Raw genomic sequence first — 15473 nt, forward strand, 5'->3', positions numbered from 1 at the left:
AAGTCATTTCTCATCACATGCCGCAGGACAGCAGCACGAATTCAAAGATCTCCGTGGAATGTGACATATCTGACAAAAAAGAATTCATAACAGGATTTCCGTGATCTCTTGGATTTTCCCCAAACTCAATTAGATGGAGTTGTTCTTTAACTGAAGGAGCTGTGTGTGGACTAGAGGCTTATCATAAGCCAAGAACACCTAGTGTGATGGTTTATCTTGGAGCAATCAAGTCCCAAAGCTCTACTCTCATCTGGTCCTAAACTGTGCAAGAAGCCCTCCTAACCCTGAGGCTCTTTCTTCCTCCCTTTGTTCAGGTTGGCTTAGTTGCTCTTCCCTTTTGGCGGTCTTCTAGTTTAATTAACATAGGAAAACCAACCCTAGAGACTCTTTGTTCCACCCAAGACAGTGATTAACAAAAGCTTGCATATCCTGGCCTTTGTAACAAGAGTTTTGGACACCCTGGCTTTTTGGGATATAAAAGTCTAAGTTCTGAAGACAAACTGGGTCATCCTAATAGCATGGATGATGGCCACAGTGTAGTTTAATAACATCATTTCTCCATTAAGCATCTTCTTGTTGCCTATTCAATCAATCCTGACATTAAGTAATAAGCTGCATTTCCTAGGCCCGCGCTACAACTGGGATGTTAGGTCATTACCAACACTTAATCTCCCCAAACTAGCAGTTTTCCTTGTCTTCCCTGAACATTCTCATGCAGTTTTCCAGGTAACCAGCCAAACAGAAACCCATGCTCATGACAGTTTATTTCTGTTGCTTCTGAACTTTATCAACAATTCACTGATCAGGCATTCTGCATTCCTACTTTTTTTTCCCCCTAAATCATTCCTCAGACATGGTTCAGTCCATGTCTTCAGATAACTTACATTAGCAAAAGGCTTTTTCTGCCACCAGCAGGCCTGACAATTTCACATATCACCATGAGGCAAGGAAGGATTTCTCAAACACAGAATAAACCTTAAGTATAAAATGGCTACCATGATAACCAGAGAAGGTGGAGTTTGCCTCCAACCAAAACCGGAATGGATGGCGGAATTCTGATGTGCCCCACAGGTGGTGAGACCACCACTGCACCAATGAGGGGCACAGACCCACATCCCCCCACCAATAAGGGCCAAGGTGACCCCATTTAGGTTTCCGTGTCAAGGAGAGTTTAAAAAGCCCCTTCCCTGTCTCTCCTGCACTCTTCCTCCTCTGCAGCCCCCTCCTTCACGTCTCTTCCTGCTGCACGGGGAAGGGAAGCCCGTGACCATGGTTCCCCGAACTAAAGGCCATCTCAATTCTTTTCATGTAATTCCCTGGCGGTTGGTGAATCTAACATTTTGGCCAGCAGCTAATCTAACATAAAAGATAAAATTTTATATTCAAGATTAGTAAACCAAGGGCTCAAGAAGCTGTGGATCACTGGTAACTCTTACATACTACCTGTATGACTGTAAATTAGAAACAGCTTCAGAAAACAGGTGTCATGTGCTTTAAAGTTCAATTATTTGCTTATTTCATCACTGTCCAATAAGCTCATTCAAGAAATGCCTACACATACCCTTCTTAAGACAAGCACTAACAGTAACAACAGAACATGGAAAATTACCCAAACATACTTCACAGATTTCAAGATAAATTATGATAATCTAAAATCTACACATATGGCTGGGTCTGGGGTCAGAGGCCAGGCCACAGCACCTGCCCACACATGGGAACTGTGTCTGGGGAACGGCCTGGTAGAGGTTCAGAGCGTGAGGAAGAAAGCTGGGCTGGAGGAGGATCAGAGCAGACCACTGTACCTGCCTGCGCTCACAGGAACTGAGGCCAGTAGCTCTGAAGGGGCTGCTGCAGCAGGCTGATACACCCAACAATATGTATGGGAGACAGGGCTGGTGGTGGTACAGATCAGACCGTAGCACTTGCAAGAATGTGTTGTGGAATTCACGGAACACTCTATAGACCTGTGGTCCGACCACGGCGTACACGTTGCAGGCTGACTCCTTTGAAAGGATGAAGAACATATCCAGTTGCACATGAAGACAAGACAACTGGCTCCTCAAATTCCACAAAAGACCTTAAGTACCTCTGTAAACGGTAGAAAGTGGCACAATACTTAACCTGAGCCTGTGGTAGACATGGACAACCAAGAGGCCTTGGAAGGTACATGAGGCTACTGAAGAGCTCCTGTGAAAACTGAAGGAATGTGTCGCCTCTTTCACAATGAGGCAAACAATGTTTTAGAGCAATCAAGATGATGCAGGGACACAACCAGAGTCACTAAACAGAAGCCAGCAGTAAGAATCCCCTAGATGAGGGTTGGAATTGGGTCAACTATGCAGTAAGCTTAGTTAGGGCCACGAGCTTGAAATCGCCCCCACCCCTGCCCAGCTCTATGTCACTATTACCTATTACCACTCAAGAGAGCCCTAGGACATTCTTTTCCCCCCACCAAGATCCCTGGAGTGGCATCAAGAGTCCATTTCCATCCCTGGAATGTAGTCTGAGGACAAGGAGCAGTACACCCTCTTCGTTCACGCTCGCAGACACAGGAGGGAGGGTGGAAATATTGCTCTCGCCTGTCCTCTTCCTACCCCCACAGCAAGACCCTCTCCATCCCAACCAGTGGTCCACATGGATCTACAATGACTTCACCTTTGCAATGGACACTAAAATGTATTAACAAAACAAAACAAAACATGATGCTGATGTTGTATAGAAGGTTAAGTCTTTGCCTACCAAGTTGGCCCATATTGGGGGACAAGTTTGAGCCCCAGCTGCTCCACTTTTGATCCCGCTTCCTGCTAATGCACCAGGGAATGCAGTGGAAGTCCTTGAGCCCCTGTACCCACGTGGGACCTAGCTTTTGCTTGCCTTTGCCCTGCCCAATGCAGTCATTTGGGGAGTGAACCAACAGGCGGATGATCACTCGCTCTCTATCCTCCATTCTCTGTAACTCTACCTTTCAAATAAGTTAAAAAAAAATTAGAACACACTATATACAATCACATAGGTGAATTTTGGAAATATAATTGAAAAATGTTTCAAAAAACTATTTTACTTAATACTAAATACTATTTGTTTACATATGAGGTTTACAATGAAATTATACCTGACAAGAGGATTGCAGCCAGCACGATGGTAGTGGAATTGACGTGTCATATGGTAGTTTCAATGTTTTGAGGAACAATCCACGTTTTGAAATGGATAATTTATACAGCAACAGTATTAAATGTTTGTCTACATAATCAACAATTACTTTTTATTTTAACCATTCTGACAACATAAAAGGTATCTTGCAGTTTTAATTCGTATTTCTGTTGTTAGTGTTATTGGATACTTTTGCATCTACTGGTTAGCCACTGGTATGTATTCTTTTGAAAAACATTCATTCCATTCTTGTGCCCACTTAAAAAAAAATGTTTTCAGGGGGCAGACATTGTGGTATAGCAAGCCCCCTCTGCCATGTCAACGTCCCATATCAGCACTGGTTTATATGCCACCTGCTCTACTTCCAATCCAGCTCCCTGCTAATGTGCTTGGGAAGGCAGAAGGTGGCCCAAGTTCTTATACCCCTTCACACATCGGGCAGACTGGAAGAAACTCTGGGCTCATAGCTTTACCTGGCTCAGCTCTGGCTGTTGTGGCCATATATGGACTGAACCAGATCTGTCTCTTCTCTCCGTAACTCTTTCCCCCCCAAAATTTTAACCGTTTACTTACACTGAGGAAGGAAGAGATCTTAAATCGGTTAATTCACTCCTCAAACAGCCACAATGGCCCAAGCTGAGCCAATCTGAAGCTAGGAGCCAGGAGCTTCCTCTAGGTCTCCCAATATGGGTGCAGGGGTACGAGGACCTCAATCATCATCCACTGCTTTTCCAGGACACAAAGAGCTGGACTGGAAGTAGGGCAGCCAGGACATGAACCTGAACCCACATGGGATGCCGGTGCTGCAAGATGGAGGATTAACATATTGACACTGTCCAGCACGTCAAATCTTTTTTTAAAAAACCTGTTTTCTGAATTGTTTATAAACTCTATTTCAAATTAATCCCATTAAAATACTACTGAAGCAATCTATAGATTCAACACAATTCCTATCAAAATTTCAATGTCATTTTTCACATAAATGCTGAAATGATCATACGTGTGCAATTGAAACAAGACTAAATAGCTAAAGAAATCTTAAGTGAAAAGAAAGCTGGAGGCCAATTTTAGAGCATAATATGAAGCTCTAATGATCAAAATTGCATGGCACTGGCATAAACAAATGCACAGACCAATGGAAAACAAGAGAAATCAAATTAAGTCTCTGCATTTGTGGTTTATTTTGGACAAAATGCCAACAACACACAAAGGAAAACGGCCAGTCTTCAATGATACTGGGGAACTAGGAAACCACATACAGAAGAAATTAGGCTTTCATTGCACAACACATATACAAATTAACTTAAAATGCATTAAAGACATTAATAGAGGACCTAAAATTATAAAACTCCTAGACACGGTTTATGGGAAAGGGGAGAAAGTGCCCAGGACAGGACACTAAAGCGGTAGTAACACAAGCAACATTAAGACAAAAGAGGTGTTAAGGTAACAGATTTCCACTTTACCTACTTCAGCACAAAATGAGACGTCCAATTTTTTTGAGTTATCTTCTACAGAAACTCTAAACACCTGGTTCTTCTAAGAACATATAACCCTGTTTACTTCCTTCATGTCTGATACAGGCAACCACAGACCTATTAGTGACCACTGTTGGTAGTTCCAGCTTAGGCACATAGAAACCCAGATTATTTAAACACTCCCTTCAAGCCCCTCAGTGCCACAGTCCTTCACAGCCATTCCTCTATGGAGTAGAATTGCACTCTTTCCATCAATCTAGTCTTTTAAGGTGGCTGCATCTTGCTTTTTTCTATGTATTTCCTCCTTTCCACAGCCCTCTCTTCCTCCTCGTTGCCCTTCCTCTGTAAAGCAAAACTTGGCTGATAAATTAGTACTATACCAACCAGAGACATCCTGTTTATCCCTGCCTGCTGAATTATATCAAGGAAAAAGCATGTATATAGCAAAATGAACAATCAACATTATCAGAGAAAATATTTTCAAATCATATCTGGTAAGTTAATATCCAAAATACATAGGGAAATAGTGCTATCTTAATACTATAAAATGAGCAATAATCAAAGATTTAATCTTTAATATCTCAATATTTTGCAGTTTTCAGAACGTACACCTAGCATTTCTTGTCATGCTATCGTAATTCAAAGCTTTCTTAATTTCCTTTTTAGATTGTTCACTGCAAGTGAATGTGCTCCTTGGACTGAACGAACAATGGCTGTTGCATCTTAAACAGCATTTAGTATCCTGACAAAAGCTTTGGAAAAGATGTTAAACTTTGAAACACCAGTTGACATGCTTTTCAACTCACCTAATAAGTCTATAAATTTCAAGTTGTTTTTATCTTTAATTGTTCTTTCAGACTCCTCACAAACTTTTATTTCTTCCCTTCTGGTCACATTATAAAAATCTTTTTTCAAAGGCAGAGTTGCAGAGACACTCAGATAAAGAGATCTTCCATCTGCTGGTTCACTTCCCAAATGGCTGCAAAGGCAAGGGTTGGACCAAAGCAAGGTGCCTAGAATTCCACCTAGGTATCCCAAGTGGGTGACAGGTGTTTAAGAACTTGGGCCAAGTTTTTTTCAATTTCCCAGGCACACCAGCTGGACTGGAAGCAAAGTGGTTGAAATTCTGAGTTTTCTTGCAAGAGGTCATTGGTGTAGGAAACAGCTTAACCCACTAGAACAAATGCTGGTCCAGTCTTGATCCTTGTATTTTGTTGCCCAATTATCCCAACTGGACCTTCCAACACAATGCTGAATGAAAGTGGTCAGAATGCCTATCTTGGTCCTAATTCAGGTGGAACAACTGTCTTTAGAATCATGTTAGCTACAGGTTTTCCCCAGATACAGTATCAACATCCTGAACTTTCTGAAATTTTTTTTATCAAACACAGGTACTGGGTTTTGTCAGATGACTGTTTGCTTCCCATTAGAAAATCACACAGCTTTGTTCCCTATTCTATTGATGAAGTCAGTAATAGATTTTAGAATGGAAAACTAACTTGCAATAGGATAACTTTGTTAGAATGATACACAATTTTTTCCATCAGGGATTAACTTTTCCTTTAAAGGCCACTTGGATATTTATAATATCATTCACAGGCCACACAGAATTACCAATCTGAAATTCAGATGGCTACAGATATGCTGAATTTTGAGTTTTCACTGGCATTATCATGGCAGGGACAGGCCAAATGATTTTTCACAACAAACAGCTCATGGGCTGGACAGTGCCAACCATTGCTCCATGTTGTTGATTTTGAATTGTTAATACTTTGTTGAGGATTTTGTACGCACATTCATGGTACTGATGGGCAGTTTTGTTTAGTGATGTCTTGATCTGCTTTTATCATTAGAAGATTGGCCTGTAGAGTGATTCCATCCTCTTCTATTTCTCAGGAATTTGTGAAGAGTTGGTATCTTCCCATTTTTTCTTAAAATTCATTTATACAAAAGTCAGAGCTACCAGATTTCCAATCCACTGGTCCCTTCCAAGTGGTCACTAACATTTAAAGGGTATACCTGGCCAAAGGTTGATTTTTCTTTCTGGTCTTTGACACGAACTGTAAATGCCCAAGCACTATGGCCATCTTCCACTGCTTTAATTAGGCTACTAGCAGGGAGCTGAACTGGAAGTGGTACAGCTGGGACACCAACTGTCAGTCGTATGTGATGCTAACATTGCAGACAGCAGCTTTATCTACTACATTACGATGCCAGCAAGAACTGATATCTTTAAATGTGTGGTAGAATTCACCAGTAAATCCATTCAATTTGTGGCTTCTGTGTCCTAATTCAGTCTCTTTGTTCCAGGTTTGTCAAGATTTTTCTTCAATTTTGGAAATTCATCTTCTTGAGGTATCTTTCATCTTCTTGACGTGTTGCATAGAATTATTCCACAGCATACTTTTTAAATACAGTCCTCCAAATATACAGAATAGGTGTGTGTGTGGATATGCATGTTCACACAAAGCTAGATTTATCTGAGTAGCTGGCTCATGTCTTACAGCAATTGCGAATTCCACAATAGGTTGCCGTCTGTAGGCTGGATATATTGGGATGTGTATAGCACAATTCAGTCCAAGTCTAACTTCCTCAGAACCAAGAAAACTCTTAAGCACAAATCTGAGGCTAAAAACCTGACTTGCCAGCAAGGGGAAACAATAGCATAAGTCTTGGAGTTTAGAGGCCAGCATCTGACATCCAAGGCCCAAGTATATTGTAGGTCTGAGAGACCAACTCATCTACATTTACTTTCTCCAAACGCCCAGCGTGTGGATACACCTGCTGATAGAATGACTGGCCCCTCCACCTAGCCCCATCTAAATTAATCACATTCCTATCTGATTTGTAAACACTGACACATCCAAAATAGGCTTATCTAGGTTTGCAGGCAATCTGATACCATAAAAACTTCACACCCTTGCATTTTAACTTCTGGAAAGTAAATAGCAATGCCTCCTCATTCATTCCTCATTTTAGAAACTTGACTTTTTCTTAAATGTCAATTTTGCTGATAATTTCAAAAGTTTCCTTCACTTTCTCTATTTTTCCACTCTCTACCAATCCTTGTTTTAATAGTCTTCCTAAAAACTACTCTAATTCACATCATTAGATTAGGTATGGGGTCTTCACTTTCATTCATCTCAGAGTACTTTCTCATTTCTTTCACGGTTTCCTTGGCATTCAGTACTGTTACCTTCTACACATTAATGATTTCTCCACTTCACTGCCATCAGATAATTTTCATATTATTGCAATCCTTAAGTCTGTTGATTTTATAGGTTAACACATTTGCATTGGAGAATGTCGTATGTATACTAAAAATAACATACAATTCTGTTGTTCAAAAGAGGTCTCTTGTTCAGCTGGTTTATAGCAATGCTCATGTCTTGTTTCCTTGCTGATCTTTCTGGTTATTGATTCATCATGTAAGTGAAATGCAGAAATATTCATGACTTGTTGAATTGCACCATGTCAAATTGTTGCTGCACGCATCCTGGTACCGTCTTTAGATGCACCTGTAACTGTAATACCCTCATGCAGGACTCTCCCTGTGTCTCTGGCAATACTTTCTTTGCTATAGTCTATTTTGTCTGAGGTCAGTATAACCACGCTAGGTTTCTAATAGCTATTCTATGCATGACCTTTTCTCCTTTTACTCTAATTTGTATCTAAAACCCAAAGTTTCCCTTTGGTACTACATTTTGAGCATCTTTTCCCCTCTAATGGCAATTTCTGCCACTTGACTTCATTGCTTAATCCACTCATTTTACATTGCTAATTGCCATTTTATCTGTGTGCATGTCAAATTTTTGTTCTACTTTTCCAGCTTACACATGGTACTTTTTAATGCACGGTGGTGCCATTCAAGTTTTTCCATTATTTAGAAACAAAATCTATACTTTCAAACATTGGTTTCTAGCCAGGCGTGATACTCTCTCAGCTAAAGTCCTCGCCTTACATGCACTGGGATCCCATACGGGTGGCTGGTTCTAATCCCGCTGCTTCCCATTCAGCTCCCTGCTTTGTGGACTGGGAAAGCAGTCAAGAATGGCCAAAGCCTTGGGACCCTGCAACCGCATGGGAGACCTAGAAGAAGTTCCTGGTTCCTGGCTTCAGACAGGAGCAGCTCCAGCAGTTGTGGTCACTGTGCATCATCAGATGGAAGATTTTCCTCCATCTCTCCTCCCCTTTGTATAGATAATTTTGCAGTAAAAAGAAAACTTCAAAAATTATGTTGGCCCTTATAAAATAAGGCTGTTCTTATTCTCTGAAAAGTTTATGAGTGAATGGTGTTATTTCTCCATTACCTGTTTAAATCGTTCATCAACAATATCATGTCAGCCCACAGTTAAAAAGTTTCGGTTACCAATATTTAGTCTATAGGACCCTTCAAACTTTAAGTCCTTTTTTAGTTGCTTTTTCATTTCAAATTTATCAGAATGAAGTTCTTCATAACTTCCATTTGTAATCTGTAATGCTGTCCTGCATTCTTGGCATTTGGTGATTTTTTTTAATTCCGTCATTTGTACCACAAACTTGTGCATTTTCTCAAGATTTTCAAAGCACTTACTATTGGAATGAGAATTGTGGTACAGCAGCCAAAGCCAACGGGCAGTGTGTCCTCATCACAGTGCCTGTTCAAGCAATGACTGCTCCGCGTCTGATTCAGCTTCTTGGAAACAAATGCTGGAAGCCAGCAGGTCTCGATTTCCATATGTGGGTTCCTGCTCTCCATTGGGAGACACAGATGGAGTTCCAGGCTCCTGCCTTTAGTCTGTTTCAGCCCTTGTTGCTGCCTTTAGAAGATCACTCTTGCTCTGTCACTCGGCCCTTAAAAACAAATACATTTTAATGCTCTCTTAGCTTTGTTGGTTTGATATTGATATTGTATAGTGTCCATTTCATTCTTATATTTTGCAATTCTGATGTTCTCCTTCTTTTCAGTTTGATTTGCTTGCTGTTCCTTGTTCCAGCTGAAGGTGAAAACTCCTATCTTCAATTTTCACTGTTTAATTATTAAAGGATTATTTTGGAAGAGCTCCTGAGAGATCTTCCACCCATTAGTGCCGCCACTGCTGCTGACACTAAAAACGACGAGGCTTACTCTTGAGGGTCCTGGAAAAGCCGGAACCGGACCTCTCACTGCCAAAAGCAGCTGCGTTTAAATCCTGATCTCTGCTGCTCCCGTCCCCATTGGCTTTAGCATGCCTCCACCACTTCTCCAGCCTCTTTCTACTGCCCTCCTTCCCACATTTCTTCCCGTACTTTCCCCGTCTCCTTTCCGCCACCTAATCTCTCTCGTCCATCTTCGTCTGTCTGTCCATCCGGCCTAGTCCGTCCGTTCCCTAGCATTTACTGGCTACATTTATATCATTCTCCACCAATCACTTCTCTCCGTGGGTTCACTTGGCGCTACATGACAGGCCAATAATCGCAGCAGGGGCATTAGCCTAACCCTGTGACTTCCTGTTTACCTGCTGGCGAGACCTGCTCCGCCTCCTGGCCCTGGGTCAGCCGCCATCTTGCAACGGCCCCTTCCAATCCCAGGAGTGGCTTTAGCACCCTGCTCCCCACACATTAGTTTCACTTCTGAGGTGGCCACAATGGACAGTGCTGTAACAGACTGAACAAGTCAAGAGCTTCCCCCAGATCTATTCAATAGCTGGCAGGGGCCTAAACACTTAGGCTATCCCAGTAAAAAAAACTGGGCTGGCGGTACAACAGGCAAGACAAACTAGTGCCATGGAAGACACCCAGCATTCTAGGCAGCAGCTTTACTCACCATAGTGCAAGCTCCCAGACCCTATTTTCCTAACCTCCTATCTTAACTACCACTTTGTTCAAAATATTTTTTTAATTTACATTTTAAATTATTTGACCTATGGAATAATTAGAAACCTATTTCTAAGCAATTAAAATTTTTCTGGTGTTATTTGTTACAGAAAGTAAAAAATTCCACTGTGATCACACAATTTCTAGCAATTTCAGTCATGAGATAATTTCTTAGCTTCAATTTTTATAAAAAGTGTGTTGAAAAGTACACACGTTGTAACACTGATGTTCTAACTTGGACAAATAATCAAATTGTGCTGTTCAAGAACTCCCAATCACTAGGACTATTAAAAGTAGAAAGCTGTAAACACAGAGTCCAACTTCTTTGCTTAAATAGTTTGAAGCCATGACTGCACCTTAACTTGGGGCTTCCCCAAATGAAACATCTGTATCTCCAGGAATATTTCATTTTAGGATCAGGATGGTATCTTTTTTTTTTTTTCCTTCAGAGAGGAAGAGAGGAGTATCTCCGTCTGATGATTCACTCTCCAGGGTGCCGCAATGGCCAGAACTTCTTTTGGGTCTCCACTGCAGGCTTTGGGCCATCTGGACTGCTTTCCCAAGACACAAGCAGGGAGCTGGATGGGAAGCTGAACAGCCAGAATCAGAACCAGCACCAATATGGGATCCTGGTGCATGCAAGGCGAGGACATTAGCTACTAGGCTATCATGCCAGGCCCCAGGATGGTATCTTAAGACATATGCATTAAAGAGCAACCCACATTAAAAATTTGAAGAAATCTACTGAATCTTTTTAAAAGACTAAACATTTTTAAAAGCTAGTACTTGAACCAAGGTCTTAAAAAAAATGGTCCCAGAATGATGTCTCAGTGGCTAAATCCTTGCCTTACAAGTGACAAGATCTCACATGGATGATGGTCTGTATCCCAGCTGCTCCATTTCCCTCCCAGCTCCTTGCTTGTGACCTGTGAATGCAGTAGAGAATGGCCCAAAGCCTTGGGATACTGTACCCACATGGGAGACCCAGAACAAGCCCCTGGCTTTGGATCAGCTCAGCTCCAGCCGATGTGGCCACCCAGGTGTGAACCAACAGAATATTTTCTCCTTGTAAATATTTCCCAAAAAACCCCACTTACGTCACAGGTACAAAGCAGATGTGGTATTATGCAGACACCATATTATCCTTAATAGGTATAAAGTGATTAACCAAATGATAAAAACTAATGGCCAGCTTGTGTCATGTGACAATATCATGAACATGCATGTCTTACTACACTAGTGTGGGTTATGGATCAGCAGTATCAGCTCAACTTGAGTGCTAGCAGAATTTTATCTTTGTTGAGATATATGAATACATATCTCAACAGTGTAACATGAGATGCTCAAAATAAAACACTTGGTTTGAGAGTTGGGGGCCCTAGATTCAAGCTCCCATGAATACTGAGGGATTACTATGAGTATTTTGCCGTTTTCTCTACTCCACACAACTGCTATAGTTCAGATTCATTTATATGAATATTCTCTAAGCAGCCATACAGTATGATTAAATTATCTTCCTCACATATTTTGTTTTCTACGGAGCCATGAACCTAGCCACCCTACAAAGCTAAACTTCACTTTTTCAAATTGTTCAGAATTATCACAAACATTTTCTCAGGTTAAAGATCACCTCCCCAGGAAATACATTTCTAGTTCTGGATTGGCTAAGTGCATGAAGCCAGCCCTGAGATGCCGGAAACATCAGTTTGTGTTTCAAGTGTTGCACTTCTGATCCAGCTACTGTGCCATTGGCCTGCAAAAGCAGAGTTTGGTCTAAGCATCTGGGCCTAACCCACGAATATGAGAAACCTGGAAGACTGCCTCTGCCTCAATCATGTGGCCTGCTGGGAAGTGAACTAGTAGATTGAAGAGCTCACTCTTAACGCTTTCAAAATAAAGGCTTCTCTGTTAACTGTTTGATAGAGGCTGTCTCTTTTTTGTTGTTGTTGTTGTTTTGTTTTTCTTTTTGGTAAAAGCTTATTGGAAAGGCAGAGTTATAGAGGAAAGATCCTTCATCACTGGTTCACTTCCGAAGTGGCAGCAACGGCTGGAGCTGAGCCAATCTGAAGCCAGGAGCCAGGTGCAGGCTCCCAAAGCTTTGGGTCATCCTCAATTGCTTTCCCAGGAAACAAGCAGGGAGCTGGATGGGAAGTAGGGCCACTGGGATTAGAACTGGCGCCCATATGGGATCCTGGTGCATTAAAGGTTAGGATTTAGCCGCTACGTTATTATGCCAGGCCCTCTCTTCTCCCTCTTTAAAATTACACGCTTGAAATAAATCTTTAGGGGGCAGTCCACTAGCAGGCTAATCCTCTGAGGCGCGAGCATGCCCAATTGGCACTAATTTGAGTCTTAGCTGCTCCACTTCAGAGCCAGCTCCCTGCTAAGAACCTAGGAAAGCAGTAGAGGATGGTGCAAGTTCTTGGGCCCCAGACCTATGCGACAGACCTGGAAGAAATTCCTGGCTTCCAGCTTCAGACCAGTCCTGCTCTGGCTGCTGCAGTCATTTGTTGGGTGAACAAATGGATGGAAGTTCTCGCTCTCTTTCAAGTTAAGTATTTTTTTTGTCAACTAAAACATACTAGAAAGTCACTTGAATTACTGTCTCCTTGGTAAATACCAGACAAAAAAGCCTTAAAATTTTTTTGCCTCAGCTACAAGTCTTTTCTTACCAACAGCAGTATACACAAAACATTCATGGAAATTATTGTACTAGTAGACACAGAGTGCCTCCATAAAATGGTTCAATTTAGATCTGTATTTAGATCTGCAGCCTTAAAGCTTACTTAGGCATTCAGTATTCACTTCATAGCTTATTATTTCCCTTCCCTGCAAAAAAAAAATCATGCTTCTCTTTCCATACTGCCTGATTACAATTAGTCTCAGCCAGACTGATAAGGTTACCCATGTCTGCTGTATTTTTAGGAGTCATTTGGGCACAATGGTCTAAGACGTTGCCCAGCATGCCTGCATCCCATTTAAGAGTGCCTAGGCTGAAGTTCTATCCCTGCTTGATTCCAGCTTCCTGCTACCGTGAACCCTGGGAGGTATGTTGCCTGAGAGACCTACTTGGACTTCCTGGCTCCTGGTTTTGGACTGTGCCTACCCAACTTACCCCAAGTAATGCATTTGGGGAATGAACCAACAAATGAAAATCTGTCTTGCAATTAAGATACGAAAACAGGCTTAAGTCTCAGACAGCTGAGAATCAAAATTATATAAGAATATGAGACAGAATGAGATGGTGAATTCAGTGCTTCCATCTTTCTGTATCATTCACTTGTGAGAATATTCAAAGTTTTTTTTTTTAAGATTTATTTATTTTATTGGAAAGTCAGATACACAAATATCTTCCATCTGCTGATTCATTCCCCTAGTGCCTACAACAGCCAGAGTTGAGCTGACCCAAAGCCAGGCGCTTGTTCTGGGTTTCCTGTTGAGGTGCAGCATCCCAAAGCTTTGGGCCATCTTCAACTGCTTTCCCAGGCCACAAGCAGGGAGGTGGAAGGGAAGTGGTTCAGCTGGGACACAAATTGGCAACCATATGGGATCCAGGCACTTGTAAAGCAAGGACTTAGCCACGGAGGCTATCGTGCCGGGCTGAGTTTTTAAGTTTTCATTAGCTACCATTAGTCTAATTACATTGAATGAAATACAGCTAGATGTACACACCCACTATAATAGAACTATGCTGTGGGAGTACAATGGCTTCTTAAAGGAATAAAGCAGCTTAAAAAGAAATACAATAAAACTGAAGGCTGAATTGAAGTACAGGGCAGATAATGTAAGCAGAGCAGAAAATTCAAGATGAACCCAAATAAACCAGTTCTTAAAACACGCAAATCATGTCCAACAAAGTACCGCTCATGCTTTCTGTTGAGGCAGAAGTCATTCTGAGGATGCGGACTGTACATATCTGCAGGTAAGACTGAGAATCAAGTAGATTAATTTAAGATCAGATTCGAAACATCTACAAACAAATTGATGGATAAAGAAAGGCATACTTCACGAAAGCTGAATTCAGTGTAATTAGTCCTTCATTCAGGTGCTTCATATTTGCATTTTCAATAGCTTTCCTGTTAGATAAGTTATCTTCAATTTCTTCCCCATCTGTTTTTGCAAAGTTATGTCGTAGATTACTTACTGGCTACAATACGACAAAATCATAATGAAAATGGCATTAAATTCAATCTAGAATTAACAGTCTAAGTGGATACAACAATTTCCCTCATGTAAATGATTCATCATTGTCTTCTAAATCTTACATGTCTTAAGAACAAAAAAAAGCTGTGCCTGAAAGCAAGCCACACGCACTGCTCTTGGAACCGTCCGCATCCCCACCACACAAGGCAGGGGCAGCTTTCTCAGTAAGTTTTAAGCAAAACAATTGTTTACTTCTGTTTAGACACATTCTTAAACCTGCCTGCCACAATTGGGGAAAAAACTAGGGGTCAGAGGGAGAATAATTAGGAAAAAAAAAAACCCACATAAATCTTAAATTATCCTTAAACAGAAGCTTTTCTATTTAAAAACAAAAGGGTTTCATCAATCACAGCACCCGATACAGGTAAGCTTTAGTTTTCTTAAAAGGTAATTCATCATGTCCCTCAGAATTTTACATTCTCTCCGACATTCCAGCTCCTACTAAACACTGCGTATTGAGATCGTTTGGTAAGATCCAGTCAACTATTCTAGAAATTGTTTTAAATTTCTTCTCCCCCACCCCGAAACAACAACTCAAAAGAAATCTGGGGGAGTTAGCTAAATGTTATCCATTCACTTGCAAAAGCACACGGGAGAAGACTCGAGCGTTTTACTCACGCAAAACCAAAAACAGAACAAAAAGCCCCAACGCAGCGAAGCCGCTCGGCCGGGCAGTGCCGACCGCCATGCGGGGCCGCTCGACCCGCTCCCTGCGCCCGGCTGCGTGCCCGCTCCTCTCCGGGCCAGGCAGTGGCCGCGGCCGTCCGCGCTCCAGCCGGCCCAACGGAGCTCGCCCCGCCGGGCTCA

At 41.7% G+C, this 15473-nt stretch overlaps 1 protein-coding gene across 1 annotated transcript in view; it reads right to left on the reverse strand.

Annotated features, from left to right (window-relative positions):
• Positions 1-15174, reverse strand: part of ATF7IP2 (activating transcription factor 7 interacting protein 2) — a 39514-nt gene extending 24340 nt beyond the window's left edge. Inside the window, exon 1 of the mRNA XM_040973349.1 lies at positions 14468-15174. The gene's annotated coding sequence lies outside the window, so the exon portion shown is untranslated. The remainder of the gene's footprint in view (positions 1-14467) is intronic.
• Positions 15175-15473: the final 299 nt, after the last annotated feature.

Source organism: Ochotona curzoniae, unplaced genomic scaffold, assembly GCF_017591425.1.
Source record: "Ochotona curzoniae isolate NIBS_2020 unplaced genomic scaffold, NIBS_Ocur_1.0 contig_2321, whole genome shotgun sequence".
Taxonomy (NCBI): domain Eukaryota; kingdom Metazoa; phylum Chordata; class Mammalia; order Lagomorpha; family Ochotonidae; genus Ochotona; species Ochotona curzoniae.